The sequence below is a fragment of the Hyperolius riggenbachi genome, chromosome 7, assembly GCF_040937935.1.
Source record: "Hyperolius riggenbachi isolate aHypRig1 chromosome 7, aHypRig1.pri, whole genome shotgun sequence".
Classification (NCBI taxonomy): Eukaryota; Metazoa; Chordata; class Amphibia; order Anura; family Hyperoliidae; genus Hyperolius; species Hyperolius riggenbachi.
Window position 1 is genome coordinate 46,414,617 of NC_090652.1, and position 27,949 is coordinate 46,442,565.

The window sequence follows — 27,949 nt, forward strand, 5'->3', positions numbered from 1 at the left end:
ATAAAAAAATATAAATTAACCTATTTCCTGGACGTAGAAACTACGTCCAGGAACCATGCGCGCTACCGCGCGTTCCCGGCCCGCGGTTCGTTAGCCAGGCAATCAGTGAATCGGGCTATGGTGCCCGATCACTGATTCCTCTCCCCCGCTGAAAAAGCGACAGCTTCTCTCGGAAGCTTCGCCTTTTCTGGCCGTTACCTCCCCCATGCGTCACTCTAAGCGTGTGTTACGCTTAGAGTGACGTCATGTAAACAAACTCATGGCCGCCATCTTGTGGCCAAAAAGTAATACTACAACCGAAAGAAAAAAAAAATTAAAATCAACACACATTTACATGTTAAACCTATTGTTTACACCCCACCCTCCCAAAACTACCCAATTAAAATGTTTAATATAAAAAAAAAAACCATTACAATAAAAAAAAACATGTAAATATTTACCTAAGGGTCTAAACTTTTTAAATATCAATGTAAAGATGATATATTTCTATATATTTTTTTAATTTTAAACTTGTAAATAGTGATAGATGCAAAACGGAAAAAATGCACCTTTATTTCCGAATAAAATATTGTCGCCATACATTGTGATAGGGACATAATTTTAACGGTGTAATAACCAGGACATATGGGCAAATACAATACGTGACTTTTAATTATGGAGGCATGTATTATTTTAAAACTATAATGGCTGAAAACTGAGAAATAATGATTTTTTCCGTTTTTTTTCTTATTCTTCCTGTTAAAATGCATTTACAGTAAAGTGGCTCTTAGCAAAATGTACCCCCCAAAGAAAGCCTAATTGGTGGCGGAAAAAACAAGATATAGATCAGTTCATTGTGATAAATAGTGATAAAGTTATAGGCAAATGAATGGGAGGTGAACATTTCTCTAGTGAAAATGACGGAACGCGAATGGGTTAATGTATGTCAACAGAAAAAGTAGGGCAGTTATCAAAATCTGCACCAAGAGAACTGGAGAAAACCTGATAGAAAATTGGAACAGATGCCTGAGGGCAGAACAGGCATGCATGAAATAGATGCGATATGAAAAAAGGGCGCAGGATACAGCTGAATTCCATATTTTACAATATTAGATATAAAAATATTGGTTTACAAATATATTTTGTTTTAAATTATCACTGTTTAAAATTCATTTTATCAATTATTATTCCAGACACTAAGGGCTGGTACACACCAAAAACTGCTAGCAGATCTGCAAAACGCTAGCTGTTTTTAAAACGCTTTTTCTAATTATGAAGCGTTTAAGCTAGCGTTTTGCGGATTTGTGTAGCAGTTTTTCTGTAGCAGATTTCATATATTGTTACAGTAAAGCTGTTACTGAACAGCTTCTGTAACAAAAACGCCTGGAAAACCTCTCTGATCTAACGTTTTTCAGAGCGGTTTGAGTTTTTCCTATACTTAACATTGGAGGCAGAAATGCTTCCGAAATCCAAAAAATGCTTCAGCCGGGGAGTATGTGTTTCTGCAAAATGCCTCCCGCTCTGGTGTGAACCACCCCATCGAAATACATTACCCTAGCGTTTCCATATCCGCAAGCAGATCTGGAAACGCTCCAAAACCCGCTTGGTGTGCACCAGCCCATCCTGGATAATAAAACCCCTGTGTCCGTGCCTCCTGTCTCTGTGTAGCATTGTCCGTGCTTTTGCCCACTGCGCATGTGCGCAGCACGGACCCAGAGACAGGAGGCCGGGGACGGGGCCAGGGAGTCGAGCGGGCGGCGTGTGAGCAGGTGGCGGATGTGCGGCGGGTGAGCGGGCGTGGCGGGTGGCGCGCGCGCCCAGGAACACAGACCTAAAGCCCGTTTTTAAACGGCTTAGGTCTACTAGTAGTTTATATTAAATCATGTTTATGTCTGACATTTAGCATAAACTATCAATAACATGTTATCATAAAATATACTGGTAGGTGATCAGAGGCGCCAGCAGAATAAAATGAATATCAAATTGTTAAAAATTGCCAGGAGGGAAAGTGGTGGACTTCCCCTCAATAATTAGACACCAAGGTCTGTCATCAAATCAAACAAATACATTTATTCAATAGTACCCCAAAATCTGCAACGCGTTTCGTGGGAACAGACCCACTTCTTCAGGCAATTGATTGCTGTGTTTGTTGTCCCTGTTTTATTGCCTGAAGAAGTGGGTCTGTTCCCACGAAACGCGTTGCAGATTTTGGGGTACTATTGAATAAATGTATTTGTTTGATTTGATGACAGACCTTGGTGTCTAATTATTGAGGGGAAGTCCACCACTTTCCCTCCTGGCAATTTTTAACAATTTTATATTAATTTTATTCTGCTGGCGCCTCTGATCACCTACCAGTACACTTGAGTCCACCCCAGGTGGAGGGGTGACCCTACCCCATTTTTTCTGATCTACAGAGAGTGACTTCTTAATCCTGAGTGAGGACAGGTCTAATCTCCTCACCTGCCTATACAGTGGTTGCCTGAGCGGTAACCCATGTTTGTGAGTATAACCATCTCACTTATTCATTTCCCTTCGTATCTCTAACATACTACACCATATTGGGCTCTCGATTTCTCTCTTTTCTACATGTTATCATAAAAATACATGTAAAGTATAAATAGTACAAAACAGTTGTAATCTTAATCATATCTTTTTGTTTCAGAAAAATTTTAGTGGCTGATTTTTTTAGTTCAATATACAGTAACACATTTCCATAAAATATTTTAGCGTTACTAATTTAGATGACTGAAAAAAATAGGTTTAGTAGGGATAAGACAAATTTTAACTAACTCTACTGTCACACAGAACCCTCCCTCTACCTATTCCTAACCCTTAGATCCCCCTTGGTGGTGCCTAACCCTAAGATCCCCCTGGTGGTGCCTAACCCTAAAGCTGGCCACTAACGGTCTAATTTCTAGCGAAAAATCGTTCGAGCGATCAGAAATTCTGATCGGATTGGTTGTAAATAATCTCAGTTTATGGGCACAATTGATAATGAACGATTATAAAAACAATCGTCCGATTTAATTTTCGTCGAACCAAAATTTGGATTTTCTTGTTGGTCGTGATAGATAGGAAGCAATGATTGATTAGTTGATGGTGTAGTGAACGATTTTTCGTCCAATCAGAATTTCTGATCGCTCGAACGATTTTTCGCTAGAAATTGGACCATTAGTGGCCACCTTTAGGGCTTGATTCACAAAAGGGTGATAACTGAGTTATCACGCCTAAAAGCTTTGCACGTGCAAACTAGGGTGAAAATTACTTAGCACTCTAGTTTGCACGTGCAAAGCTTTTAGGCGTGATAACTGAGTTTTTCAGCGTGATAACTGAGTTATCACGCTTTTGTGAATCAAGCCCTAAGACTCCCCTGGCAGTCCCTAACCCTAAGACCTTCCCCCCCCCCGCTGGTGCTTAAACCTAAGATCCCCCTGGTAGTACCTAACCCTAAGACGCTTCCCGGTGGTGCCTAACCATAAGACCCCCCCCAGTAGTGCCTAACCCTAAGATCCCCCTGGTGGTGCCTAACCCTAAGACCCTTCGAAATTAAAAATCTCAAAAAGAATGTAAAAATGATTAAAAAGTAAAATTACATGTAAAAATGATAATTAACGTAATAATTCTAAAAACAAATGTAAAATGTATTTTAAAAAAGTACAATATCAAAATATTGAAAAGTTAAAACGATAATTGTGAAAACAAATTTTATAAAGATATTTTCAATTTTAGTATTGTAAAATGATAAACAACAATAGGTGCGAAACAGTTTAGCAGGACCACGGAATAGAAGAAAGGTTGGCACTGCTGCATGGACTTTTGGTTTGTTTAAACATGGTGCGGCATCACAAACACGTCATGCATAAAGTACATCGCTGAGTTAAGTGAAGGTAGTGCACATACCAATCTGTGCAAGTAGGCGGTCACGGTGGGTGCAGGGCACTGATTGCCTTACAGCCGTTTTGCGCAATATTCGCTTCTACGGAGGAGAAACAGCGTAAAGGGTGCCCGATTCATCCAGTTTAGCGCCCAATAGCCGATATTTAACATTAGAGTCAATGGCCGATTTGTCCACTTCTCATATGTGCCCGATTTTCCTGCTTCTGCAGGTCTATCAGGGGGGGTGCGGGTGGGGTTCGGGGCAGTTGGTGGCAGTGGGCATTGGGCACTGGAAAGTACAAATCCGGCACTGGTGCTAGGCAGATGAGCTTAGCCAGTGCCCACTGCCCTGGCACAAGGCTTCAGGAAAAGGTGGGCCTGCTGTTTTCTGCGCTGGGGCCGGTCACTTCCCCATAACTGAGCCGTCACATGATAGGAGGTCACTGCCTCCTGTGCACTTTAGCTCCTTTATAGCCCCATACAGAGTCAGATGCTGAAGTGGGAATCCCTTTCAGGATCCTTCAGATCCACTGTCGGGAGAAAACCCCAATCTTGGTGTAGATCACAGGGCAGTGCAGTAACTGCTGGGTCTCCTGCTCTTCCTTCCCCCTCCATCTGCCGCTCTTCAGGACCAGACGGCACCTTCTGGTGGCTGTCCACATGGTCAGAGGTATGCACGGCCAGCTGAGTCTCTCCCTCTGCATCCAGGACACCTGCCCCCAGTGGACATCCCAACATAGAAATATTGAGTATCGTTTTTTGATTATAAACTTTTTTGATTGCTAAACTGTCACTGATGGCATAGTTTCTGGAGGGGTAAGTCCACCACTACCTCTCATTTTGTAATGCTTTTAAGTTGTTTAACCACTTAATGACAACTGGACGCTTATAAATGTCCAGTGTATTTGTGGAGGGTGCACCACCAGTTTGTTGCTAAATGGGGCACATGTGCTATCATTTTAAGAAAGAGTTGTAGAATACATTTTGGTGGGTCTTAAAGAGGAACTGTTGCAAAAATCCTAAAATTTAAAACACATACAAATAAAAGTATGTTTCTTCCACAGTAAAATGAGCCATAAATTACTTCTCTCCTATGTTTCTGCCATTTACAGTAAGTAGTAGAAATCTGACATTGCCGACAGATTTTGGGCTAGTCCATCTCCATAGGGGATTCTCAGCATAGCCTTTATTCTTTATAAAGACACTCCCTTTTTGCGACAGAGGTCCTTTAAAGCTTGGACACACATCACATAAAAAATAAGTAGGGACAAACTCACTCCAACATAAAAAAGTCATTTTCAAAATTATGATCAAGTTTTAGCAAAACTACAGGAGACATATGTGGTAACATTTTAAGTAGTAGATAAGTAGTAGAATAGAGTTTAGAAAGTTTTAGGGTTGAGGCCCATGTCTTGCGTATTCTTTTTAGTCAAAAACTGAACCAAAGGCAATTACATTTTTGCATATTCTGTACCAAAATAAAAGACTTGTAAAATGAAAACAAAGTGATAGAATATGAAAGAGACAACATATATTGTTACCTTAAGAACTTCGCTTTTAACTAAAAGACCGCTCCACGCCAACTGGACCACCTAACGCCGATCAGCAGAAAAAGTCCTAGGGCGTGTTTTGCAAGCGATCGCTGTTCGGAGACGGTTAGACGTTGAAATAGACATCTATTAACACTGTATAGCGCTGCAATCTAATGCAGCGCTGTACTGGGAACAGCTGTGTTACTCGGCTGTCCCCTCCAGAGGCACATAGGCAATCCGCTGTCATAGGCTGATGCCTATGACAGCCGATAGCTGTCATTAGCTAGCAGGGAGAGGGAGAGCGAGGTAATTATAAAATAAATTTAAAAAAAATATAAGAATTTATTATTAAAAAAACCCAAATAAAAAATAAATAAATAAACACATCAGCATGGATCAGACACCACCAACAGAAAGCTCTGTTGGTGGAGAGAAAAAAAGGGGGGGGGGGAGTGGAGATCACTTGTGATGCTGAATTGTATGGCCCTGCAGCGAGTGGCCTAATTAGCAAATAATGGCCTGGTCACTAGTGGGTTTTAAGCCCGTGGTCCTTAAGGGCCCATTTCCACTGGAGCGGAAACCGCTCCGGATCCGCAGAGTTTCCACACAGGAATCGCACAGGGAAACTCTGCCATAGGGGATAATGGCGCCGCCGGCCGAATCGCTTTCGCTAGCGATTCGGCCGGTACTGGCCGCAGAATTCGCTATGGAGGCTGTGAATCCCATAGCCGTGCATAGCACGGCTTCTGGGATTCGCCCGCGATCCCGCACACCCGCTCAGTGCCACCACGCGTCTCGCTGACGCGTGCGGCGCTAGTGGAAACGGGCCCTAACGAGTACCTAAATTAAAAATTACAGTTTGCTCTAAACCTATTAAGTTGCCAAGAAATATATAAACTCACACATGATAAAGTGTGATGTTCTCATCCCCAGGGTACGTATTCCACATACAGTCTTGAAATCCCCGCCCCCAGTGTGAAACTGGGCGTGGGGCATTTTTTCTTCTTTACAAGCCATAGGTGCAAAGGAAGGGGGGATTGATTTCAAAACTCCACCCTTCATGTCCATGTGATCTAATCTAGGGAGACAGACATCTGAAATAAGAATTATAGCAGACAGACATAAGATAAGACAGGCTGCAGCAGTTTTCCTGTATTTTCTCTGTACTACAGTTTGTGAAGAAAAGTAATTTGATCCAGGCAGGCAGACCGCAGGGGAGGGAGGGGCAGGGGAGGGAACCAGGCGGAAGAGGGGGGCACAATGCTTTCAGCTTTAGGAGGAATAAGGAAGTGCTACTTACAAATATAAATGTGAGTCTGTTCTATCCAATATAATGTACCGGATGCAAACACACACTATATATATATATATATACAGGATCTTCTCAAAAAATTAGCAAATTGTGATAAAGTTCATTATTTTCTGTAATGTACTGATAAACATTAGACTTTCATATATTTTATATTCAAATACACACAACTGAAGTAGTTCAAGCCTTTTATTGTTTTAATATTGATGATTTTGGCATACAGCTCATGAAAACCCAAAATTCCTATCTCAAAAAATTAGCATATTTCATCCGACCAATAAAAGAAAAGTGCTTTTAAAACAAAAAAAAAGTCAACCTTCAAATAATTATGTTCAGTTATGCACTCAATACTTGGTCGGGAATCCTTTTGCAGAAATGACTGCTTCAATGCGGCGTGGCATGGAGGCAATCAGCCTGTGGTACTGCTCAGGTGTTATGGAGGCCCAGGATGCTTCCATAGCGGCCTTAAGCTCATCCAGAGTGTTGGGTCTTGCGTCTCTCAACTTTCTCTTCACAATATCCCACAGATTCTCTATGGGGTTCAGGTCAGGAGAATTGGCAGGCCAATTGAACACAGTAATACCATGGTCAGTAAACCATTTACCAGTGGTTTTGGCACTGTGAGCAGGTGCCAGGTCGTGCTGAAAAATGAAATCTTCATCTCCATAAAGCTTTTCAGCAGATGGAAGCATGAAGTGCTCCAAAATCTCCTCATAGGTAGCTGCATTGACCCTGCCCTTGATAAAACACAGTGGACCAACACCAGCAGCTGACATGGCACCCCAGACCATCCCTGATTGTGGGTACTTGACACTGGACTTCAGGCATTTTGGCATTTCCCTCTCCCCAGTCTTCCTCCAGACTTTGGCACCTTGATTTGCGAATGACATGCAAAAGTTGCTTTCATCCGAAAAAAAGTACTTTGGACCACTGAGCAACAGTCCAGTGCTGCTTCTCTGTAGCCCAGGTCAGGCGCTTCTGCCTCTGTTTCTGGTTCAAAAGTGGGTTCATGCTTCCATCTGCTGAAAAGCTTTATGGAGATGAAGATTTCATTTTTCAGCACAACCTGGCACCTCCTCACAGTGCCAAAACCACTGGTAAATGGTTTACTGACCATGGTATTACTGTGCTCAATTGGCCTGCCAACTCTCCTGACCTGAACCCCATAGAGAATCTGTGGGATATTGTGAAGAGAAAGTTAAGAGACGCAAGACCCAACACTCTGGATGAGCTTAAGGCCACTATCGAAGCATCCTGGGCCTCCATAACACCTGAGCAGTGCCATGGGCTGATTGCCTCCATGCCACGCCGCATTGAAGCAGTCATTTCTGCAAAAGCATTCCCGACCAAGTATTTAGTGCATAACTGAACATAATTATTTGAAGGTTGACTTTTTTGGTTTTAAAAACACTTTTCTTCTATTGGTCAGATGAAATATGCTAATTTTTTGAGATAGGAAATTTGGGTTTTCATGAGCTGTATGCCAAAATCATCAATATTAAAACAATAAAAGGCTTGAACTACTTTAGTTGTGTGTATTTGAATCTAAATTATATGAAAGTCTAATGTTTATCAGTACATTACAGAAAATAATGAACTTTATCACAATATGCTAATTTTTTTAGAAGATCCTGTATATATATATATATATATATATATATATATATATATATATATATATATATATATATATATATATATATATTTATATATACAACTTGTGACTGGCCAGCCATAACTATATATAGAGTAGTGCTCTCTGGCGCCACCCCTAAGTGATCAACCAATAGTTTCTGACTCCGGGGTCAGCTGATCGGCTTGGTCAGCTGATCCCCCCTTGCCCGTCCTAAAAGTTCTGCCTCTCAGCGCGCGCGCGTATTCCTAAGCCTGTGTGAACTAACAGACTCAGCCACACCAGACGCACACTGCTGCGTGCTAACCGTTGTGCTAGACGCGGACCCAGCCGCCATGCTGTCAGTACAAGCGGCGGCTTTTTTCCGCGTTCTGCCATGGTACCAGACGCACACCTCCGCGTGCAAACCACCGCGTTGAACGCGGAATCTGCCGCCTTGCTGTCAGTACACGCGGCGGCCTTTCCGCGTTCTCTCACAGGCTACCACAGAATCTTGTAGCGCCATGCTATTCCATCCGGTTTGCGTTTGGTTGGACCATCATTTATTTTTCAACAGGACAATGACCCCAAACACACCTCCAGGCTGTGTAAGGGCTGTTTGACCAGGAAGGAGAGGGATGGGGGGCTGCGCCAGATGACCTGGCCTCCACAGTCACCAGACCTGAACCCAATCGAGATGGTTTGGGGTGAGCTGGACTGCAGAGTGAAAGCAAAAGGGCCAACAAGTGCTAAGCATCTCTGGGAACTCCTTCAAGACTGTTGGAAGACTATTTCAGGTGACTACCTCTTGAAGCTCATCAAGAGAATGCCAAGAGTGTGCAAAGCAGTAATCAAAGCAAAAGGTGGCTACTTTGAAGAACCTAGAATATGACATATTTTCAGTTGTTTCACACTTTTTGGTTATATACTATACTTCCACATGTGTTAATTCATAGTTTGGAAGCCTTCAGTGTGAATCTACAATGTTCATAGTCATGAAAATAAAACTCTTTGAATGAGAAGGTGTGTTAGACAACTGTGGACAGACAACTTATATATATATATACATATATTCATCTATCTGTACACAGTGCCTAGACTACATGTATGCAATGCCATTCAGAACTTTTTTTGGCTGGAGGTGGTCTTTAAGTGGTTATTAAAATATGTATGCCATGAAGGTATATTACTATTATTTTTGCAGATAAGGTCTTATAATCATCAATAGTGTACAATGAGAAAGCAAAAACTGAAAAAAAAAACCACCTTTATTTCCAAATACAATATTGTCACCATACATTGTGCTAGGAACATAAGCTAATCATTGTTATATCCAGGATGAATAAGCAAATACATTTGTGGGCTTAACACTTAGCACTGTGTGAGGAAACGCGGAAAAGCCGCCGCAAGTACTCAGAGAGAGGCGGCTGTTTCCGCGTCCAACATGGCAGCACAACGCGGAGAAACCGCCGCATGCCACATGGGCAGAGCGGTGGAGTCCGCATTGGATGTGGCAGATTGCGCGCATGACTGTGTTACTGACGGGGAGAGTGAATGCGGGGAAGCCGCCGCTTGCATGGAGAGCGGTGCGGCGGCTCCCGCGTCCAGCTCAGCAGATACTTTGCAAAACATGTCTGGTGCAGCTGGGACTCATAGTCCACACAGGTTCAGAATGACGCGTGCGCGCGCTGAGAGGCAGAGCTTATATGACAGCCAGAAGAAGGTCAGCTGACCAAGCTGGTCAGCTGACAATTCCACCACCTTTCATTGGTCCAGCACTTAGGGGTGGCGCTGGAGAGAGCTATAGTATATATACTGGGTGCTGGTCATTTCTCTGGTGTCTGGCGTTGCGATCACTACGTGGTAGCACTCAGACCTTGTCAGTATCTGTGTTCTAGCATAGTTTCCAAAGGTGTTGATGATCACGGAGCTCACACCTTAGCGTTAGGAATATTGAACTGTATTATTTGTTATGACCTTCTGCCTGCCTGACTATTCCTCCTGAACTCTGATTCTGTACCTTGCTATTTCTGATATCCTGTTGCCAAACTCTGCTCGTTCCTGGACTCTGTATCTGCCTACTGATTCTGTACCTCGTTACTCTGATATTCCGTTGCCAAACCCTGCCTGTTATTGGATTCCGTATCTGTCTCCTGATTCTGTACCTTATCTGTCTGTGTGTTAACGACCTGGCTTGCCCGACCTCGAGAACTGGCCTTACTGTTAGAGGCAGTTCCCAGAACTGTTAGTGACACCCTCTCACTGGTGTCACTCACGCTCTGTCCTTCCCACGTCCTGCCTAGCTCCTCCCCCGGGAGAATCTAGGCTAGTGGAAGGAACATCCTCCTGTGCAGTATTCCTTACTGCTGCTGTACCTATTCCAGAGGTACAGCCCTCAACGTGTTACTGTTACACCAAACACTCACTTCTCTCTCAGGTGTCCAGAGGTTAGAGATATATCTGATTCTCGGTGATACTGCAGATCACCGGTAATCAGACCCTCTCTGTGTTACACCGATCGTTACAGAACGCCAGACCAAAATGCAAATGGACGCACACACTGACCGTCTGGGCGCACTTGCCACTTCGGTGGACGACATCAACCAAGTGCTGGGTAGTCACAAAACTATGATTGACGGAGGGCGCATGCGCGGCGCTTCCGGAATGGCCGCTTGATCCAGGAGCTCCAGCCCGCCTCACTGTCCGCTAAGCCGCACCAAGCTTCCCAAAGCCTCCCGAGCGCGGCACCTACCACTCTGAAAGCGGAGACTCTCCTGCAGCAGATGCCCCCGAAACCGCATCCTAAAACAGCGGCACAGAAGGGCACGATGGATCGGTATGTCCGCCCCCCAGGCAACCAAGATGGCGCCGATCAGGCAGAGAACACTGATCCTCCGGGTAAGCAGGCCCAGGCAAACTCTGACACAGCCCCAGTCACAAACGCAGCTCTAGAAGCTGCACTGGACAGACACTATCAAACTCTGCATGACTCCTTACAGCAGCTCGTGCTTTCAGCAGTGAAAGAGCTAAAGGCTGACATTACAGGTCTGGGGAACAGAGTTAACACACTGGAGGATAAATATGAGGCTATGGCGCAGAAACAAGCAGATCTTGAAGAAGAGCAACAGCTCTCCCAATCTGACTGTAAATCCTTACGCACTGCTCACGAGGACCTGGAAAATAGGGAGAGGAGACAAAACCTCAGAATAAAGGGGATCTCTAAATCGGTGACCCCGGACCAAATTAAGGCCCATCTCACTGACTTTTTCAAAACGATCGCTCCAGACATACCAAACGAACTATGGCGAATGGACAGGGCTCATAGGTCTCTAAGTGACAAACAAGCTACCTCCAGGGGGCCAAAGGACATAATCATCAGACTGCATTACTACGAAGCTAAAGAAGCCATCTTAGGTGCACTACGCAAAACACCCTCAAACTCTTATAAAGGAGATGACATACAAGTCTTCAACGATCTTTCGCTTATAACGCTGGCTAAACGTAGGGCCCTTAAACCCATCACGCAGCTCCTAAGGGACTCTAACATTCCCTACAAATGGGGTTTCCCCTTCCGTCTTATTGTCATAAGAAATGGAATGACTTTCTCACTTACAGATCCAGATGATGCCCCTCTCTTTCTCAAACAGATGGGTCTAAGACCCCCACCACCGAATTCCTCCCAAAATCTCCGCTCTCCTATGGCGCTCTCCCCTCCTAGGAAGGTGCGCCACATATCAGAGTGGACCAAGGCCCCGATTCGCAGCCTCACTTACAACCAGGACTCGGAATCCATGGAAGCTCTCCCAAGCTAATCTTCTGAAGTTATCCTTTTTATTGTCCTTTTTATTGTGCTTAACCAGGACACAAAATGTATCCTTATTCTACAATATATGGCACAGAATTCTCAGCCCCACGAGAATATTCATTTAACTAGTAGTTTACCTGAGGGGTACACTCATTGATGTGTCAATTGTCTATTACTATATCTGTAATATTTCTACTATACCCGGCTTTTAGCTGCCTTACGTAATACGGGTTATGGGATCCTGGACAGCGGTCCTGGTGCTCCAGCATCCGCCCTCAGAGGTTTACACCCGGGCCTACCTGTCTCCTCCGGGTCCCAGGTACCCCCGGGGTTTCCTCATCCAGACAACCACTTTGGGTTGTCCATATCTGCGGCCACAGGTTGTGCAGTGGCTATCTATGGTTTTGGATGGTAATGTTTATGTTTTTGTTAACCATTTTCTTCCCTCTTAGGTTTCATGGTTCTTTCCCCTTTGAGTCACGGTGTTCAGCTTTAGTTTTATCAAATCCCAGTCCCTATATGTTGGACAATGGTTAAGCTTATCACTTTAAATACAAAGGGTCTCAACTCCCCCCAAAAAAGGTTCTCCCTGTTAAGAGATCTTAAAAGATTGGATGTCGATATTGCTATGTTACAGGAGACCCACTTCCGCTCGTCTGATACAATCAGATTAGGAGACAAATTATACTCAGAGATTTATCTAGCCTCAAGCACTACCAAACGAGCGGGAGTGGCTATCCTGTGCAAAAAAAACCTTCCCCTACAGGTAACAAAGACAATATGTGATCCTAAAGGTCATTATATCATTTTAAGGGGATCTCTGGCGGGAAAACCCATCACCTTGGCAAATGTGTATACACCCAATACGCAACAGGTCTCATTCTTATCTTCCTTCCTCATTAAGTTACATAAAGCGTTAACTGATACCCTCCTTATAGGAGGTGACTTTAACCTAGCCTTCTCCTCCACTATGGATAGAAGTGTTTCCCACAGAGCTATCATAAACTCCACGCATGACCGTAATTCTCGTAACTTCAGGGCGTTAATGAGAAAATATAGATTAATAGATCTCTGGAGGGTTTGTAATCCTACACAAAAAGAATATACTTTCTTCTCCCCACCACACGCATCGCACTCACGTCTAGACTACTTCTTCTCAAATTCTAATCTACTTCCCTCCCTTCTACAATCAGAGATCATACCAACGGCTTGGTCTGACCATCAGAGTGTCACCCTGAATTTAGATTGGATGCACACACCTTATAAGCCCATGAACTGGAGACTAAATGAAACACTGTTAAAAGATAAAAATCTACTACCTGAGATTACTGAAGAATTGCGGTCATTCTTTCTGCATAATAAGGACTCGGTTTCATCATATGGTATCCTATGGGAAGCGCACAAAGCTTTTATAAGGGGACATTTCATAGCTGAGAGTTCTAGGCGTAAAAAGTCCTCATCCCAAAAGCTAATATCCCTCCAAGCAGCTCTATCCCAAGCTCAAACAAAATACAAAACTAATCCCACGCAAGATCATTTCCAAGCTATGCAACAGATCAAACAAAACATACGCTCTCTCCAGACTATTAATCTTGAGAAAAGCCTTAGATGGACCAGGCAGCTTTTCTTTGAAAGGGGCAATAAACCCCATACCATCTTAGCTCGGAAACTGAATCCTAAAAGCTCGCAACAAATAATATACTCAATGAAAGATATAGATGGTACCACGCACTATGATCCCCAAAAAAGTTCCCAAATCATTTCCACTTACTATGAGCAACTATACAACCTCCCTGACCAGTCCAAAAACCCTACATATTTAAATAAAGTGGACACCTTCCTCTCATCCCTTAACCTACCGAAACTCACAGAAATTCACCGCACATCACTTAATTCTCCTATTACCATTACAGAACTTGCAGAAGTTCTCAAACAACTACCTTCCTCTAAATCCCCCGGCCCAGATGGACTCCCATACTCTTATTATAAAACATTTAAAGACATCCTGCTACCCCATCTCTGCACCTTAGCTAATAAAATCATGCAAGGGGAGACTCCCCCCTCTTCCATGCTAAACTCCCTTTTAACAGTAATCCCTAAAGAGGGTAATGATCCCCAACTCCCCCAAAGTTACAGACCCATCTCCCTCTTAAATTCAGACCTTAAAATTATAACAAAAACTCTATCTAACCGCTTAAACCCCATCTTGCCACAATTAATCGATAATGATCAGGTGGGGTTCATCTTAGGGAGACAGGCTGGTGACAATACCAGGAGAGCAATTGACCTCATTTCCATTATGAATGGAAGTCGGAAGCCTTCTCTGCTCCTCAGTTTGGACGCAGAGAAGGCCTTCGATAGACTATCCTGGCCATTCTTATTCCATGTTCTTAAACACCAAGGCTTCGAAGGCCCATTCATCACAATGCTCCAATTCTTATACTCCTCCCCCTCCTCAACAGTAAAGTTACCCTCTAATTCCCCTCAATCATTCAAAATACAAAATGGTACTAGGCAAGGGTGCCCTCTATCTCCCCTTTTATTTGCCATTAGCATAGAACCCTTAGCATCAGCCATAAGGCTTAATCCTGACATTAAAGGAATACCCCAAGGAAAATCCGAATACAAAATATCGCTTTTTGCGGATGACATATTACTATCCATCATGAATCCCTTGATCTCACTTCCCGCCCTTCACAATACAATAAACGAGTATGAACTCCTCTCTGGTTTTAAACTTAATAAGGATAAAACTGAAGCCCTTCCAATAAATTTCCCTCCCCACCTACTAGAATCATTAAAGCTAGCTTTTCCCTATAGATGTCCCAAACCTTAAAATACCTAGGAATTAACCTCACCCCATCTTACTCCACAATTTATAAACATAATTTCCCATCACTCATCCAGAAAATCCTTCAAGACCTCCACAAATGGACCGCATATAAAATATCTTGGATTGGAAGAATATACTCATTGAAAATGAACATACTACCCCGCTTACTCTATCTTTTCGAAACCCTCCCAGTTCAAGTCCCCTCATCTCAGCTGTCTAGGTTACAGTCTGAATTTTCAAAATTTGTTTGGAACCACAAAAAACCCAGAGTATCTAAAACTGTCCTCATTTCTCTGAGAGAACAAGGAGGCCTGGGACTCCCAAATTTAAAAGCTTATTATCAGGCTTCTCACCTTAGACAGCTGACAGAGTGGTCCACCTTTAGGGTTTTTTCTAAATGGGGCCTAATTGAAGCCACTAGCGTCCTCCCATTATCCCTGGCCTCATTTATATGGTCAGACACCCCTCCTAAAAGTCCTCAGGCCAACCTTCTCCCTACTATCTCATTCACTATTTGAATATGGAGATCGGTTATGTCCTTAGCCAACCTGAGATCTTCGCCCTCCCCACTGTTCCCTATATTGGGTAACCCTTCCTTTCCTCCGGGACTCTCAAAACCCTTTATGTCTAGATGGTTTAACCATGGATATTTCAACTTGAATAATTGGACTGATTTTGCTAGCGGGAAATTAATCTCTAGGTCTAAGATAGGAGAAAAAATCCTCCTTACCCCTCAAATTAGTATGGAACTTAATCAAATAATGCACTTTCTTCAACAATATATAAAAAAAGCCCCTTCACTCTCCTCCTCTACACCTTTTGAAAGAATATGCCTTCATGCAGGACACCAGAGAGGTCTTATCTCTCAGATATATGTCCTCCTCCAGACTAAATCTGGAAAACTCTCTCCCTCACACTTATACATGGATAAATGGGAAAAGGCTCTTTCTATAAATATCGGCTTGGAGGACTGGACTGATATATGGGAGAATGCACGCCATACCTCCATGTGCACCCAAATAAAAGAAAATATCTACAAGATTTTATTTCATTGGTACCTAACCCCAGAAGTATTATCTCGAATATATCCCAATACCCCGGATAGCTGCTGGAGGGGATGTGGTTATAAAGGTTCATTAGAACATATTCTATGGTCCTGCCCCTTGATAACACCTCTATGGAAAGAAGTACAGAATCTGATTACTCAAGTCACAAGAGTCTCAGTTCCTTTGGATCCACTGCTTATGCTCCTAGGTAAACCTATACCGAAAGTACCCAAAATCACTATGCGTTTAATCTCTCATATTTTAACTGCTACCAGGCTCTCGATTACATCTGCATGGAAAAAAATAGCCCCACCCACCATCCCTGAAATTAAAATCAAAATAAACTGGACCAAATCCAAGGAACAACTAACTGCCTCCCTAAGGGACACAGAAACTAATTTTCATAGGATATGGGATCCCTGGGTGCATTTCTCCCCTGACAATTTACCCCCCTGATTCACAAACCTCATTTAACAAAAAAGTACAATCAATGGAACGGGACCTACTTAAACCCTCAATGAGGTAGAATGGTCTTAATTGCCTCCTGTTTTTTGTAAGAAATAAATGAATGCTCGAGACCCTTTCACACCTTCTGCTCACTAACTGACATAAATAGAAGCAAACTACCTGAACACCGTGACCCATCACCGATCTCCCCTCTTTAGGATCATTTGGTTTCTATTTTTTATACTCCTTTCTCTTAGTTATACTCACCTGGGTTAATCCAGACACAACGCACGATTAGAACATTAATTTCCTCCTCTTTCGAAGGACTCACTTGAAGCTCAATCTCCATTCCAACAATCTGAAGAAGCTGGCTACAAACTGATTAGACTCTATATTTACTCCTAGGTGTGGCCCTCATTTGCCACTAAGTTGGACTCCTAAAAGTTATCTTCAACACTTGATTATGTTAAAATGGAGGAAAAACAAACCAAACAAAATGGAAATGCATATATCTGTAAATCTGTTTATTTGCTCACTTTTATATTGCCATGTAACTCCTATGTTGAACGATGCAATAAAAAACAGTGTTACAAAAAAAAAAAACTATGATTGACGCCTTGTCTGGTTCCTTACAAATCCTCCAGACGGCAGTGGATGAGGTGCGATCCCCTCCTAGCTCTGACATACGTTTGCCTGTACCTGAGAAATTTTCTGGTCACAGATCTGACTTCCGAAATTTTAGAAGTAGAGTGTTATCTTATTTTGAGTTGAGACTCCGATCTTCTGTAACGGTGGCCCAAAGGGTCACATTTATTAAGACTTTGTTATCAGGCGATTCTCAGACGTGGGCGTACAGTTTGCCCACCGGAGACTTAGCCCTCACTTCAGTGGACACATTTTTTAAAGCTATAGCAGTAATTTACGACGACCCAGACCTTGCTGCGACTTCTGAGCGGAAGCTCAAGCTTTTGCGTCAAGGCAAGGGTCCGGTTGAGGATTACGCGGCAGAATTTGGGAGGTGGTCAGTTTCAGCCAGGTGGGACACTTATGCCCTCTTAGATTGTTTCTTATCGGGGTTGTCAGATGAGGTCTCAAATCTCATGTTAAGTCTGCCTGAACCTAAAACAGTCGATGAGGCCATTTCATCGGCCATTCGAGTCGACCGCAGGCTGCGCTATCAGAAACAGACCCGGGGTAGTAGTCATGTAAGAGTGGTGTCCTACGCTGCGCCTCCAGTAACTCCACCCCCTCCTGTCTCGCCTCCAGTGACTCCACCTCATTCCGTCTCGCCTCCACCCGAACCAATGCAAATTGGTCGGTCGAAAATATCTCAAGTGGAGCGAAGACATAGGATGTCTGAGCAGCTGTGTCTTTACTGCGCAGAGGGGGGTCATAGAGTACGGAATTGTCCTAATAAGTCGGGAAACGCTACCGCCTAGGAGTTGTAGGGGGTAACACCCTAGGTGCACGACTTTTACCCCTAGATGATAAACGGTTACTTCTTCCCTGCACTGTTACATGGGAAAATAAAACCGAGGATTCTGAGGCCTTTGTTGATTCAGGCTCTGCAGCGAATTTTATGGATTTCGAATTTGCAAAGAGATTGGGTATTCCGCTCACCCCGGTAAAACCACCCATTCAGGCTACGGCAGTAGATGATTCCCCCCTGCAAAGTAATCATCCGCTGTCTCAGAACCAGAGGTGGAAGTCACTATAGGGGTGCTACATAAGGAGAAATTACAGTTTTTTGTATTACACATGACCACCTCCACAGTCATCCTTGGCATGCCATGGTTGCACCTTCACTCCCCACAGATCAATTGGACCACTGGGCAGTTAACTAGCTTGTCAACTCATTGTTTCCAGCAGTGTTTAGGGAAGGTGACATTGGGCCAGACCAGGATTCATCTGGAGGGGGTACCAGTACAATATTCCGAGTATTCTGATGTGTTCTGTCCCAAGGCTGCTGATAAGTTACCTCCACATCGCCCGTTTGATTGCCCCATCGATCTCCGATCTGGTTGTATGCCCCCAAGGGGTCATCTCTACAACTTGTCTGGGCCAGAGAAAGTGGCCATGCAGGAATACATTCGTGAGAATTTAGTCAAGGGGTTCATTCGCCCCTCTCGGTCGCCCGCTGGCGCAGGGTTCTTTTTTGTTAAGAAAAAAGACGGAGGCCTGCGGCCACGCATAGATTACCGGGGTCTGAATAAAATCACAGTGAAGAATCGCTACCCTTTGCCCCTGATAGATGACCTGTTTACACAAGTTACCAACGCTAAGATCTTTTCGAAATTAGATTTACGGGGTGCATACAACCTGGTGCGGATTAGAAAGGGCGATGAATGGAAGACGGCCTTTAACACGCCCGACGGGCATTACGAGTACTTGGTGATGCCCTTCGGGCTGTGTAACGCCCCGGCCGTCTTCCAGGAATTAATTAATGAGGTATTCAGGGAAGTGTTGGGCAAATTTGTGTTAGTATACCTGGATGATATACTTATTTTCTCAAACAACCTCTCTGAGCACAGGTCACACGTCAAATTTGTATTGGACAAACTAAGACAAAACATGCTTTACGCTAAATTGGAGAAATGCATCTTCGAGGTAACATCTGTCGCCTTTTTAGGGTACATAATTTCCACCTCGGGCCTGTCTATGGACCCTGCCAAGGTCTCTGCTGTGCTGGAATGGCCTCAACCTGTGGGGTTAAAATCTCTTCAGAGATTTTTAGGCTTTGCCAATTACTATAGAAGGTTCATAAAGGGGTACTCCACTGTCATTGCACCCCTCACTAGTCTCACTAAAAAAGGGGCAGATACTACCCACTGGTCTCCAGAAGCTGTGCAGGCATTCTCGACGTTAAAAGACTTGTTTTGCTCTGCACCCATCCTAAGACACGTTGACACTTCCTACCCCTTTATTGTTGAGGTGGACGCCTCGGAGGTCGGGGTAGGGGCTGTGCTGTCTCAGCAGTCAGGGTTGCAGGGTATATTACACCCATGTGCCTATTTTTCTCGTAGGTTCTCTCCGGCAGAGAGAAACTACGACATAGGCAACAGGGAGCTCCTGGCCATCAAGTTGGCCTTTGAAGAATGGCGTCATTGGTTGGAAGGAGCAGAACATACGATTACAGTTTACACTGATCACAAAAATTTGGAATACATCAAGGGAGCTAAGAGATTAAGCCCCCGTCAGGCTCGATGGTCATTGTTCTTCTCGAGGTTCAGATTTATAATTACGTACACTCCAGGTAGCAAGAACATTAACGCAGATGCCCTGTCCAGATGCTTTGAGCCGGAGACAGCACAGCCCTCTACCCCATAGACCATTGTCCCACAAAGACTGGTACTAGCAACAACTGAGACATGGAAAGACTGGACGGAGACGTTAGGGCCCTTTCAGCAGGACGTCCCGGAGGGGAAGCCTGAAGGGGTTATGTTTATACCACTGCCATTCCGTCTTCAGATCTTACAAATGTTCCATTCACACAAAAATGCGGGACACCCGGGGGCCTCCAGAACACAGGATCTTGTTGCCAGGTGCGCTTGGTGGCCTTCTCTGGCAACAGATTGCAAGGAGTATGTTAGAGAGTGTGCGGTGTATGCGAAAAGTAAGCCCTCCCGGCTGGCACCTGTGGGAACGTTGCAGCCCTTGCCCACCCCGAGTGAGCCTTGGACCCACTTGTCCATGGATTTTGTGGGTGAGCTTCCCAGGTCTGAGGGCATGTCGGTCATTTGGGTGGTAGTCGACCGCTTTAGTAAAATGGCCCATTTTGTGCCCTTGAAAGGACTCCCCTTGGCCCAGGAGTTGGCCGATTTGTTCATCATCCACGTTTTCCGATTGCATGGCATTCCGGAAAACATAGTGTCAGATCGGGGAGTCCAATTTGTTTCGAGATTTTGGAGGGCATTTTGTCACCTAATGGGCATGGAACTGTCATTTTCATCGGGCTACCACCCACAGACCAATGGTCAGACTGAGAGACTCAACCAATCATTGGAACAGTTTTTAAGGTGTTACGTTGCAGAAGCGCAAAATGATTGGGTCAAGTTTTTGCCCTTCGCAGAATTTGCGCACAATAATTTGAAAAGTTCTTCCTCGGGATTCTGTCCATTTCAGATAGTTACTGGGAAGCTGCCCAAATTCTCCCCATTGCCAGTCGCCTCCACTCCGTTTCCAGCTCTGGAGGCCTGGCAAAAGTCATTTAAGGACGTATGGTGGATCGTGAAAAATAATTTGGAGAAGGCGTTTCAAAGTCAGAAAGGTCAAGCTGACAAAAGACGTTCCTTAGAGTGGAAGTTTCAGCCAGGAGACTTAGTCTGGGTGTCCACACGTCACTTGACCCTGAAACAGCCCTCAGCCAAGTTGGGCCCCAGGTTTGTGGGTCCGTTTCCAGTAACTAGAAAGATCAACAATGTTACTTATGCCATCGATCTTCCTGCCAGCATGCGTGGCGTAAGATCTTTTCATGTATCCCTGCTTAAACCAGCTGTCCATGTGGGTCCCACTCCTCCTTCTCCTGTGATGGTGGATGACCAACCTGAGTACGAAGTAGAGAAGATTTTAGACTCACGTATAGTACAGAACTCAGTACAATATCTGGTTCACTGGAAAGGGTATGGCATTGAGGAGAGAACATGGGTACCTGAGTGTCGCATGCATGCTGACAAATTAAGAAGGGAGTTCCACGCGTTGCATCCTGAGAAGCCTGGTAGGAGCTGTCCGGAGTCCACTCCTCAGGGGGGGATACTGTGAGGAAACGCGGAAAAGCCGCCGCAAGTACTCAGAGTAAGGCGGCTGTTTCCGTGTCCAACATGGCAGCACAACGCGGAGAAACCGCCGCATGCCGCATGGGCAGAGCGGTGGAGTCCGCATTGGATGCGGCAGATTACGCGCATGACTGTGTTACTGACGGGGAGAGTGAACGCGGGGAAGCCGCCGCTTGCATGGAGAGCGGTGCGGCGGCTCCCGCGTCCAGCTCAGCAGATACTTTGCAAAACATGTCTGGTGCAGCTGGGACTCATAGTCCACACAGGTTCAGAATGACGCGCGCTGAGAGGCAGAGCTTATATGACAGCCAGAAGAAGGTCAGCTGACCAAGCTGGTCAGCTGACAATTCCACCACCTTTCATTGGTCCAGCACTTAGGGGTGGCGCTGGAGAGCGCTATAGTATATATACTGGGTGCTGGTCATTTCTCTGGTGTCTGGCGTTGCGATCACTACGTGGTAGCACTCAGACCTTGTCAGTATCTGTGTTCTAGCATAGTTTCCAAAGGTGTTGATGATCACGGAGCTCACACCTTAGCGTTAGGAATATTGAACTGTATTATTTGTTATGACCTTCTGCCTGCCTGACTATTCCTCCTGAACTCTGATTCTGTACCTTGCTATTTCTGATATCCTGTTGCCAAACTCTGCTCGTTCCTGGACTCTGTATCTGCCTACTGATTCTGTACCTCGTTACTCTGATACTCCGTTGCCAAACCCTGCCTGTTATTGGATTCCGTATCTGTCTCCTGATTCTGTACCTTATCTGTCTGTGTGTTAACGACCTGGCTTGCCCGACCTCGAGAACTGGCCTTACTGTTAGAGGCAGTTCCCAGAACTGTTAGTGACACCCTCTCACTGGTGTCACTTACGCTCTGTCCTTCCCACGTCCTGCCTAGCTCCTCCCCCGGGAGAATCTAGGCTAGTGGAAGGAACATCCTCCTGTGCAGTATTCCTTACTGCTGCTGTACCTATTCCAGAGGTACAGCCCTCAACGTGTTACTGTTACACCAAACACTCACTTCTCTCTCAGGTGTCCAGAGGTTAGAGATATATCTGATTATCGGTGATACTGCAGATCATCAATAATCGGGAATATATCTGCATTCTCGGTTATACTGCAGATCACCGGTAATCAGACCCTCTCTGTGTTACAACGATCGTTACACACTGTTTATTGTAATGTTATAATGGATATAAATGGAGAAATAGTATGTTTTTCTGTTTTTCCCTTTCTTTTCCCTTTAAAATGCATTGGCAATACACACACTAAAGCCAAATTTGTCCTGATAAAAACAATATATAAATCATTTAGGTGTGATTAGTAGTAAAAAGGTTATTGGAAATGAATGGGAGCAGTCAGTGTCAAACCAGGTCCAAAACTACATACAGCAAGTACTGGACTCCGCTCCTTGGCCCGATGCAGGCTGGCGATGAAGGGGCTGTCGAGCTGGGGCCCGCGTGAGACTCAAGAAGAGGGGCTTGAGGTCAGCCATCCCCTCGGTACTCCTGGCAAATTTCCGCTCTCTCCCTAACAAACTGGACGAACTACGTCTCCTCTGCGGCAGGTGGGAGCTCGGGAGGAACACCCCAGTACTCTGCTTCACGGAGACCTGGCTACATGAGAACATCCCGGAGAACGCTCTACACCTTCCAGGCTTCAGCCTCATACGGGGAGACCGTGACCCTTCCCTCTTTGGGAAGAAAATAGGCGGTGGCATCTGCTTCTACGTCAGCTCCTCATGGTGCCCCACCCCACCAGTACTTGACAGGATATGCTCCCCAGACCTAGAACTTCTACTTGTCAACTGCAGGCCAGCATACTCACCACGGGAGTTCTCCTCCTATGTCCTTGTCGGAGTGTATATTCCCCCTGATGCTGATGCCAAATCTGCCCTGAATACCCTCAGCGACTCCATCTCGCAGTGGGAAATATCCCTCCCAGACTCACTGTTCATAGTCATGGGGGATTTCAACAGGGCAAACCTTCGACAAGAGCTGCCACGCTACCATCAGCATGTTGCTTGCCCTACCAGAGGCCTGAACACCCTCGATCATTGCTTCACGCCACTGAAGAATGCCTACAAGGCTATCCCTGGGGCGGCACTTGGCTCCTCTGACCACTGCCTTGTTCATCTCATCCCCACCTACAGGAGGCTCCTGGAATCGGCAAAACCGGTCGTAAAGTCCTCCGAGGTATGGTCCAGCGAGGCCAAGCTCCACCTTAAAGCCTACTTTGATTGCACGGACTGGGAGTCCCTGGCATCTCCAGACCTGGACGAGTGGGCGGACAACGTCACCTCATACATCAGCTTCTGTGAGGCCTCGTGCGTCCCAACCAAATCTTTCAAGGTCTACCCGAACAACAAACCGTGGTTCTCCAACAAGCTACGGCTACTGCGGAAACGTAAGGAGGCGGCTCACAAGGCGGGAAACCAGGAAGGTGAGGAACACTCTGAAGCGAGAGCTGAGAGACGCAAAAAAGGAGTTTGCTGAAAGGATGAAGCAGAACCTGCGCTCAAACAATTCACGAGCTGTATGGCAAGGGCTTAAGGCTGCCACCAACTACAAGCCTCCCCCGCAACATGCTACACCCAGCCCTGAATTAGCTGAAGAACTAAGCAAATTCTACTACAGGTTTGAAAGGCAGGCTGAGCCTGGGGGGCACTCACCACCTCCTCCCCCCCCCCTGCCTCCGTGCACTGCAACCCAAGTGAGGACTCACTCTCCCTGGAAGTGAGGGAGGCAGACGTTCGGCACCTCCTGTCCACGCTAAATGCCAGGAAAGCCCTGGGACCTGATGGCGTGTCCCCGTCCTGTCTCAAAACCTGTTCGGAGCAACTTGCCCCCATCCTCTCTGACATCTTCAGCAGGTCACTGACAGAGGGCAGAGTCCCTGCGTGCTTCAAGAGGTCCACCATCATTCCTGTTCCTAAGAAACAAGGCATCTCCGACCTCAACAACTACAGACCTGTGGCCCTGACGTCCGTAATCATGAAGTCCCTAGAGAGAGTGGTCTTATCCACCCTCAAGCTATCCACCCTGCCCCTACTAGACCCACTCCAGTTCGCCTACAGGGCAAATAGGTCCACTGATGATGCCCTAAACATCTGTCTGGAATACATCTACAACCATTTAGACAGGAAGGATGCGTATGCCAGAGTACTGCTATTAGACTTCAGCTCGGCATTTAACACTATATGACCACGCACCCTCCAGAATGTTCTGGCCACACTTGGGGTCCACTTCACCCTACGTCTATGGATCATTGACTTTCTCTCTAACAGATCCCAAGTTGTCAGGCTGGGGGACATCTACTCACAAGAAGTGATAACCAACACAGGGGCACCCCAGGGCTGCGTCCTGTCCCCGCTGCTCTTCTCCCTTTACACCAATGATTGCAGATCCACGGTAGACTCTGTCAAAGTCATAAAATTTGCGGATGACACCACCATTGTCGGCCTTGTCACCAAGGACAACATCCAGGATTACCAGCAGCAGGTGGAAAGACTATGCCACTGGTGCAAGGAGAACAGCCTGGTGCTCAACACGGCCAAAACCGTCGAACTTATAATTGACTTTAGGAAGTCGGCTCCTACCCCACCTCCCATCTACATCGATGGCACCGAGGTGGCTAGAGTGCCCTGCGCTCGCCTGTTGGGCACCACCATCTCCAGCGATCTCAGTTGGAGGGTCAACATCACGTCAACCCAACGTAAAGCCCAGCAGAGACTCTTCTTCCTCCGCCAACTGCGGAAGTTCGGCATGGCGCAGGAGATTCTTACATGCTTTTACACCGCCACCATTGAATCGATCCTCTGCTCCGCCATCTTGGTCTGGTATGTGGGAGCCACCGCCAGCGACAGCACAAATTACAGAGGATCGTTAGGTCGGCGGAGAGGATAATTGGGAGACCCCTGCCCCCACTTGACCACCTGTATGACACAAGACTGCGAGCCAGGGCACTGAGGATCGCAAGTGACCTCTCTCACCCAGGCCACTGTTTTTTCATCTCACTCCCACTGGGTCGGAGACTCCGGGCCATCCCCACCAAGACCACCAGACACAAGAAATCTTTCTTCCCGATGGCCGTTAGCCTCCTGAACTCCCTTAACATTCTACCACCCTCGATCAGTGCCCTACCACCTGCATAGGAAGCGGTAGACTTCTGCAGTGTGTCTTTTGAAAGATGAATACTGAGCTATATGTATATCTGATGTCGATTGTATATTGTGTATGTCTATATTTGAGGATGAGGTATTACTGTTATTCTAATGTTTTTTCCTGCCTTTCTATGTACCGCTTCATTGTGCCAAACCCATTTCCGGGCTTGACCCAGTCATGCTTGGCGAAATAAAATGATTCTGATTCTGATTCTGATTTAGGTGTGATTAGTAGTAATAAAGTTATTGGAAATGAATGGGAGCAGTCAGTGTCAGACTGGGAGGTGGAAAAGCTGAGAAACTTCACCTGCTGGCCAAGCAGCAGTAACCCTGTGTTATCACTCCCAATAGAAACCTGCAGCAAGTCTTCAATGTGAGCAGCAACGCCTGATTACTGCTGCTTGGCCAGCAAGTGGATTTCCTCAGATTTTCCAGCTCCCAGTCACACTGGAGCAGTACGGATATGTGAAAATTCTTTTGGTCGTGAAGTGGTTAAATCTCTGCTGGCACCTCTGCTTGCATGTTTTAGGAAGCAGATAGTAGCCCCTTAACTCTCCTGCTGTGGACAGCCAGCCTTACCTCCTGATCTCTCCCATTTAGTGCAAGTTTACGGTTTCCTTTTAACATGTGTAAATGAATATCCTATGTTGGTGGGTTACATGATCACTATTGATGAGGGAAGCTGAGACTGAAGACTCCACAAGGGCAGAAGGAGGTACTTAGAAGCAGGACAAGAACTTGACTCCACCAGTACCTCTGGTGCCCAATCTGCATTTTATGCATTTAGGGGGAAAAAAGGGGGGATTATTAACTCTAGGCATGTGGTGTGAAGGTGACAGAACCCTTCAGGGGCATGTTGCAATTGTGACCTGACCTCTATGAACTCTGCTGTTGCTCAGCTACTCTGCCATTGATGCCAGTGAGTGCATGGTGGCGCTAGCAGAAAAGATGGAATTTAGATGACTCTTGGAGTTTCCAAATGAAAGACTGTCTATATACAGTATATTTGGATGTATGTGTTTATGTATGTGTGTGTGTGTATGTGCCGCAATCACTCGAAAAGGCCTTCACCAATTTCACCGAAACTTGGTATACAGATCCCTTACTACCTGGGATGATATGTTCTGGGGGTCTCGTGTCCCCCTGCACACCTGGGCGGAGCTACAAACAGCCAATCAGATTTCACCCATTCATGTCAATAGAAAAATGTAAAAGGCGGCCATTCTCATAGTAATCAAGCCAGAGTCCCCACACATGGCACAGTTGGTCACTTGATGACTGAGGTTACAAATCCAGGAAAATTGAGCAGAGCATAAAAATGCCAATCAAATTTCAGCCATTCATTTTCAATGGGAAACAGTAAACTGCAGCCATTCTTAAACTGTATATCACAGGGTTCTCAAACTTGGCACACTTGGTCACTGGATGACTGGGGTTACTACTCTAGGAAAGTGGGTGGAGCCTACAACAGCCAATCAAAATTCACCTATTGATTTTCAAGAGGAAAATTTAAAAAGCTGCTATTCTTACACTATAAATGGCAGAGGCTTCAAACTTGCTACAGTCGGTCATTGGGTGACTGGAGTTTAAATTCACTAAAGGTGCAGAGCCATAAACAGTCAGTCAGATTACCTTGGTGGATAAACTGCTTCAATTCACACGTTTGATGCCAGGAACCCAAAAGCTCACAAACTTGGTCATTGAGTGACTGTGTATCAAGATTACAAAAAGTGGGCGGAGCCAAAAAAAGTTTACTGGGAAAATATAAACAGCATCCATTCTTACACTGTTAATGACAGGGATCTCAAAATTTGCACAGTTGGTCACTGGGTGACTGAGATTAATATTCAGGGAAGTGGGTGGAGTCTACAACAACCAATCAAAATTCACCTGTTGATTGTCAAGGGGAATATTTAAATTGCTGACATTCTTACACTGTTAATAGCAGATGCCTCAAACCTGCTACAGTTGGTCATTGGGTGACTGGGGTTCAAATTCTGGAAAGGGGCGGAGCCACAAACAGCAATATTTGTTTAATTTTTATGGAAATATACAAATTATTAACACCAAGGACCCCAAAGCTCAAAAACTTGGTCATTGAGTGACTGTATGTCAAGGTTAGAAAAAGTGGGCAGAGACAACAACTATTTTTTTACATGGGAAAATATAAACTGCAACCATTCTTACACTATTAATGGCAGTTTTTTCCACCACCAATCAGGCTTTATTGGGTGGTACATTTTGCTAAGAAATATTTTATTCTAAATGCATTTTAATAGGAATATTAAGAGAAAAATGGAAAAAAAATCATGATTTTTCAGTTTTCAGCCGTTATAGCTTTAAAATAATACATGCTACCATAATTAAAACCCACATTTTATTTGCCCATTTGTCCTGGTTATTACACCATTTAAATTATGTCCCTATCACATTGTATGGTGCCAATATTTTATTTGGAAATAAAGGTGCATTTTTTCAGTTTTGCATCAATCACTATTTACAAGCTTATAATTTAAAACATATTAGTAATATAACCTCTTGACATGCATATTAAAAAAGTTCAGACCCTTATG

The 27,949-nt window shown here is 45.0% G+C and overlaps 1 protein-coding gene across 4 annotated transcripts in view; it reads right to left on the reverse strand.

The window, feature by feature from the left end:
- The window catches only part of LOC137524292 (RING finger protein 112-like), a 368,236-nt gene that overhangs the window by 23,352 nt on the left and 316,935 nt on the right, over positions 1-27,949 (reverse strand). The window lies entirely within an intron of this gene.